Raw genomic sequence first — 7,254 nt, 5'->3', positions numbered from 1 at the left:
CGTGGTTTTCTCCTCACCTTGCACCCCTTTTCCATTCATAGAGAGATCCGTTGGTTGCCCGAAGGGCTATCTGATCCGATCAACTGCGTAAGCCGTAGCGCGCTAGCGCGCGTACTATTCCGGGGACTCTATCCAGATCTATGGATCTCCCCAGCATCCAAGCGAGACTCCATCAAAATCTGCCACTCGTTGGGCAGTTGAGTATTGACACAAACAATAAGAGGACGAGCTTCCCTTCTACTACCGAAGACGTCATCCCCACCTTCCTCCAGTATATCACTGGCAGTCCTTCGTGAGTGCGGCACGCCCGCCCTTTCTCTTTTTTTCACAAATAGTCAATTTAGGATCTAATTCGCAGAAGGATTACCATATATAACACAAAATTGATCCGCCGGCCTAAATTCATCCCGAGCCTTTTCTTCCACCTCTCCTCTCCAATCCTCGATCAAACTTGCGTTCCCCAGGCGCTATGAAATGGGGGTCTTTCCTTCGCCTATCGTATGTATCGGCTTGGCTTCATACCGAACCAAGGAGGCATTCTGGCGGGCGCGTGCGTGTAGGAAGGCCGACGACTATATAAGCTAAAAGACTAAGACTCCTAAATTCATCCCGAGCCTTTTCTTCCACCTCTTCACGAACTTGTACAATCGATGCCACAGAGATAGCCAACTCTACCCAACGCCCGTCTCCCCCCAAACTGTACTTGCAAGTTTCCCCGCAAAAAGCTCTCCACGCCTACTCTTAGAAAGAAGACTCTTTTTCTTTAGTTAGTACCGACCGTAAGACCCTTTATGAGGGCTAAAGTTGGATACTTGGCGGGAGAACCAGAGGCATTCCTTTTCCTTCTCTGTCAACCTCAGAGCATTCAGTTCAGATACCGCAGCGGTCGACGACTTGGCTGGGGCAGATCTTCACTCATTATCCTTCTTCGAACCTTTTGGTATGTATTGCCCCCTAACTATAGATCAGATCCAGCAGACGAGAAAGAGCCAGATTAATTACAGGTCATCCCCTACCTCCGAATCCTTTGACGGACACCAGAGAAGTTAGTTCTTCGCCTATCACATTGGTCGACTTGAACTTCCCTCTAGTCCTAGAATCACTACCTCTTTAAACCTCTGATGATAAAGTCGTAGGTGAAAGCGGGCCTTTCACCCATACTCATTCAAAAATGGGGGAGCTTACTTATCCATTTCGAGATAGTTGCTACCTATATGTTCGGATTCATTTACTACAAGAAAGCCACTATTCCAAGCGTAGGTCGAGATTGAAAGGCAAGAAGGAGTGTTCAAGCTGTAGATGGTTCCCAGTTATGCTTGTTTCCTCTCTTCCATTGCTTCACTTCAGAATCATAAGGAGACTAGGTTATTCTCATTCGGTCAGCCTATCGATAATCTGTCCTACGGAATCGAGAATCTGTCCTGTTGGTCAGCCTATCGAGCGAGAAGCGGAATTGGGATCTCTGTCACATGCAAATCTTTCTATCGGGGAAGCCTTCTCTATTCACTTCTCTGTGCTAAAGGGGGTTATGTGAGGCTCCACTCTATCCTGTTGATAGCTGGAGGAAGAGGGAAAATAGGAAGAATACCCTGCTTTTTTCCAGTCAAAATTGACTAATAGGCAATCCCCTTTTTCCGTGATAATGTGAAAGGACTTAATTCCTTCTTTCTTCCCCAGCGAAATGTAGCAGGAACAGCCTTCCCGCAGTTGCATTAAGGATATTTTTTCTTGAGGTCTTTATTGAAGAGGCTTTGCACCCGGAATAGGACTAATGCAGATCCAGAAGAATGGGTCTGGGCTTTCGAAAAGATGAATATGCAAAGGGTAACCTTGACTCGCCATAACCCTTACACCACACCGCCCCTCGTCTTCAAGCTACGACTACCTACATGAAAGCCAACCGCTACAATCCTGCCTACCGCTAAAAGTCAGACTACGAGTACACATTGTATGATTGAAAACTGCCGCTGCATAAACTTGAAATGATGAGTTCAGTTAAGAATCTCTTTTCCGCATTAACTGGTAGTAAATATAGTCATTCAAAGCGCGCTACGGCTTACGCAGTTGATCGGATCAGATAGCCCTTCGGGCAACCAACCAAACCCGGCACATCAAATTCCGAGTGCCAAAAAAAACCGGTTTCGCTTCAAACTACTAGTAATTAAGACTAAAAGTAAGGAAGTCCTTTTCTTGACTTGGCCTGCGTTCATTATACCTACCCCCGCTTTAAACGAACAAGGAAAATCCGCAAGTTGTTCCAAAAGACTCCGATATAATATTTCCTACCTCTACATTCGCTTCGTCCTCCGCCTCTACTGCGCAAAGATTTTGATCCCCCGTTTAGTGAGTCGTGAAAGCACCTACCTTATGTTTAGACGTATTGGTTTCAGTGAAAAGCCAAATAGAGAGTTTTGTGTGTGCCTGCTTTAGTAAGAGTAAGGAAAAAGCTTGAAAAGCGCAGACCAACCCACTAAAATGCAAATAGGGATCAGAAATGTGGTCAATATCACGAAGAATAAAGAGATACCGTCTATACCCAAATCATATCAGAATGCTATTCTCCGCTCATCCATCGGAGAGAGGAACAGCCCTAGCTGAGCTTTAACTGGCGGCTATCTAGCGGGAGTCGTTTCGGTTGTATGCCACGAGGTCCCTATGGACAAGGGGACAAGTGAATCATCGCTTTTGGGCGCAGGCAGCCCTCTACCATGGTCCGACATCAAACTCGCGCTGGGGCAAGCTCCCTCCCAGCAAGAGTATCAAAGATTACTCGAGTTTGAGAACAGGGATCTACAGATCCGAGAACTCAAACATGAGTGTCTACGACTTTTTCAAAAAGTCTTAACCCAGAATCCTACCATGGGGGTTTACAGGAGATCCCAGAGGCTCGCTCGGAAAGGCTGCTATACCATACCTTTTGACTTAACTCTACTCTAGTAGTCACTAGACTCACTATAGTAGTCCGTCCGGCTGCTCTTGCTGAAATCAGTTTCCGTTGGATAATCTTTTTGACAGGGTTGGCATGGTTAAGGCAGAATATAAATATTTCACAACTAAATGAAGTTAGTCTTGGCTTCTTCTTCTTTTATGGGAGACAGGGGCAAGGAACCCACTCTTAGAGCAGGAAGCCCGTAACCATATTAGATTCGTAGCTCGTTAAGGGAAATTCAATCAAGTCGGCTACCATAGAGTCAGACCTTTTTCCGATCCTATCTCATCAAAGCCGTGCTTATGGGGCAGAACAGACCGATTGATTAGTTCCCGTGATCGTAGATCCACTTTAGCTAATGCAACTCGGGAAGAAGCTGCTAAGATCCCGTCGCTTACAAATGCTCCAACGTGAAATAAAGACTTTTTTAGGTACAGGGATAAATTCGTACAATAGTGCGAGGACGGAAAAGAACTTTGAGGCTCAATAGCTAAATACATGGCAATTGAATCATAAGCCGAGATCATAAAGAGCATACTGCGAGTAGGAAGTGGAATTAATACAATGGATTTAGAATTCCTGCCCTAGAAGATCGCACATTTTCTTCAACAACTGAAGCCCTTATTATCCCAGCCTCCAAAGGAAGTAAAGACTACAAGTCCCTATGGAAGTTCCTTGCCCACTTCTTGGCATCTGCCTTTATTATGTTTTTCTTAAGAAATCATATCAGAATGCTATTCTCCGCTCATCCATCGGAGAGAGGAACAGCCCTAGCTGAGCTTTAACTCCTCGATTCAAGAAGAGTTCAAGGGTAGGAGGAGAATAAGAGGTTAGCAACGTACGAACGTTTTCCAAGCACCCGCTTCCAGTCGAGTTTTATAGATTCCGATAGAGTCACCGCTCGCTTTTGCTTTTGACAAGATGCCCTAGTCCTTTTGGTAAGCGTAAGCATTTCGCGGAACACGTTACCCATTTCAACTAGGGAAGTTTCCAAACTCAAATTCGAAATGAGATCTTCCATCTTGATTAGCATGGTAGGTAGGCATGAAAGATGAGGCAAAGAATGTTCCGCATCTCCCCGGCCAGAAGCTTTCAAGACAGGCAAAGGTAAGGGGAAAAACAGTGAAGAATGACTTTGCTAGGAGTCTTTTCCGGTGCACTCGCTTTATATCTCCGACACACAAGGAAGGACGCGGTGGGAAACTCGTCCCACGTACGGTTCGGAGGCCGAGCCCCACCCCAGCAGTAAGGGTGCGGCTTAGGTTAACTAACACAAAGAAGATACCGGGACAAAGAGGCTTACATGCCTTATTTAAAAAATGGAAAACACGTCTTTCTGCGTGAGTGTCACTTTGCTAAATTGATCTGGAACATCTTTATTCCCACTGAGCATCAAAGTGCCTTCTACTCCTTGGCATTCACGGATTGGTTATGCAGCAATGCTTCTTGTAAAGACGGGCTTTACTCCCATTCCAAAGTTTCCGAATTAGCTTTAGAGATTGAGCAAGTGTAAAAAGTCTAGAGTGATCTGGTTTGCGCGGCTTTCGGGTTATGTCAAAGAAAGAGAATGGTGTCCCCTTTCGCCCAGGGGACATCGTCGGAGAACAATGCCGGGGACAGGGTGAGAACCTTCCGTTGCTTACACCCTTTAAGTGTTGGTTCTTCCGGGGAGAGATCTGGTTTCAAGATCTATGAACAAGAGAGATCCCTAAATCTCCATTTGAAAAAAGAGATGAATAGATAAGGCGAAGCCAGCTGAAGGAAGGGCGCGAAAAGACTTGATCCAAGGAACTATACAAGTATGGTGGGAGGCCTAAAGTCTTTCACGTTGACCCGGCCCGACATGACGTTTGCTGTGAATCAAGTCTTTCAGTTTATGCATGCTCCTCGACAAGCACATCTACAAGCTGTTGACCAAAATGAGGATCCCAAATTGCATGAGCAATAGGTCTTACATGTAAAGGGTCCTGTACCCATGACTCAAAATTTCCTTGCCAAGCTACATGAAAGAGACGCTACTGGATGAGAATAATTATCTGAGCCAGGATCAAACTCTTCTTTTGACTATGATTTGGCCCTACAGTGGTAGAACCTGGTGAACCGGGCGTACTACTTCTCAACCTTCTGTGAACTTTTCTTCTCTTATGATTTTTGCTACTTTGTTTAGTTTAGTGATTGATATCTTAGAGAAGCTGGTAAAGTAAAGACAGACTCTTTCGAAAGTAATGGTGGCTAGGAATGGCTTCAGGGGCTGGATTGAATCCTTCTCAGGAAGAGCTGATGCTTGCTGGGTCTTTTTGTCTAGAAGCTATGGAAAAGCCTATAGTATAGGGCTGGAATCGCAAGAAAACCCAGCCCCGTCAGGTCGGCTTTAGTCGAGCTCCCCAACTCGCTCGACGGTACGACCTCTCCGACTAATTGAGGCGGTCCTGCTTTATGTTGTAGGCCAACAGACCCAGGGCATCCCGGATAGACTGAAGGCCAATAAAGTGTACCAGTCAGGCCGAAGGCCCGGAGAACGGTCTAGATAGGCCGAAGGCCTGGTGTGGCGTACTAGTCATGCAGAAGGTTCTATGAGCATACCAGGTAGATTGTAGGCCGATGGGGCGTTCAAGTCAGACTGAAGGCTCTGTATGCATGTTGTTTACTATTATTATTATTATGATTATGTGATGTGTTGGTATTTTGGGGGAACTCACTAAGCTTTAGGCTTACAATTTTGGATCATGTTTCAGGTACCTCTTATGATCGCGGGAAGGAAAAGGCGTGATCGTGCACCTCCTCGTGTTTTGTTTTATGATTTTGGAAAAACTCTTATATTAAACATATTTTGAAAACTATTTTGTAAACAATGATGATTTGTGGAATGGTTTTAAAAGTTCAATTTTTCTTGAATTTTATGGATGTTACAGAAGTCTTCTATGATGTTCAAGAATGTTCTAGAAGATGTTGCATGGCGGAATATGATTGGTTGCCTCCATTCATGGGCCTATGTGCCAATGGGCTTGACCCATAGGGTTTTAGGTCTAATCCCTTAAGTATAAATAAGGATGCATACGAGGTCATTTTGTATCTTGAATTCTAGAGTGATTGGCGAATCTCTGTGTATTTGTACTTGTAACCTTCGTTGAAACGTTTCGTTTAAATAAATACATAAAAATAAATAAATAAATAATAAAATTAAAATAAGTAAATTAAATAAATAAATAAAATCCCTAAAACTTGAAGATGTATTTTATATTTTATTTTATTTTAGTCCTAAATTCGTAATAATTGATCAGTGTTAGCCATGAGAGTTAAATGATAGAAATTCCATAATTTGGGGTCTATATTGTAATGTTAGGACCTGTAATGTGAAATATTTTGTAGAAGAGAGGCTAAAGGGTAAATTCTGGATTTAAATTGAAAAAACTTTATGGAGGAAGGACCAAAAGTGTAAAATGGGATTAAAGTTTGAAAGAAAAAACACGGGACTTAAACTTGTGCCTTCCTTCGTCGTTGGATGCATGCTTCCCTAAACCCTAACCCTAAATCGCATCCCAACCGCCATCCTTATCCCTCCAACCTCCAGCCGTCGTCGCCATCCCTCTCGTCGTTCCCTTGCACCACTGATTGATGGAAAATGTGATGAAACAGTGGAGTAAACGATGGATAGGGGACTGGATACTGCTCTCGGGAGACACTCCGGAATTAAACATTCCGGACACAATATTATGCCAGAAAACATATCCAGTGACATCCTCCATGTATCCTCTAGCTGCCGCGCTTAAGAACATACTAAAAAATCGGGAGTCATTGCCTCTTGAGTCTTGTCGATCATATAGTCGAACTCTCCAAGCAAATTCAACGAGGCTGCACTCCCGGTACTCACCCCCCAACCGGAACACCAAAGCTAGCGGCCAATGTGGGTCTTGGACAGTCTCCTGGAATGTCACTGTTGAGAAAAACTCAACACAAAATTCCTTATACACCCGCTCTCGGATTCAAAATAGGTTGAGCCAACCCGAGCAAGTGAACGAGTATCCATCTCCAATAAATATTTTTGTCAAAAATGGGGACAACCTTTCCACGAGCCCGACTTCCCTTAACCGCGTCCAATTGATTGTAGCAGCAACAACAATCTCGCGGTTATAGAGCCACCCTAATTTATTGTTCCATCGAGTCAAGATGTCGCGGGACATTGTTGTGGGAAAATTATAAAACGGGTGTAAACCCGCAACTCCAAGAGGTGTCTCCCTTCTAGGACCCATTTCTGTAGAAACAAGCAACAAACACACCCAAAAGAAACAACCCACAAGTTTAGAAATTAACAGAACTGAAAATGT

Source organism: Lactuca sativa, chromosome 9 (genome assembly GCF_002870075.4).
Source record: "Lactuca sativa cultivar Salinas chromosome 9, Lsat_Salinas_v11, whole genome shotgun sequence".
In the NCBI taxonomy this organism is placed as follows: Eukaryota; Viridiplantae; Streptophyta; class Magnoliopsida; order Asterales; family Asteraceae; genus Lactuca; species Lactuca sativa.
This window is presented reverse-complemented; position numbering follows the sequence as displayed.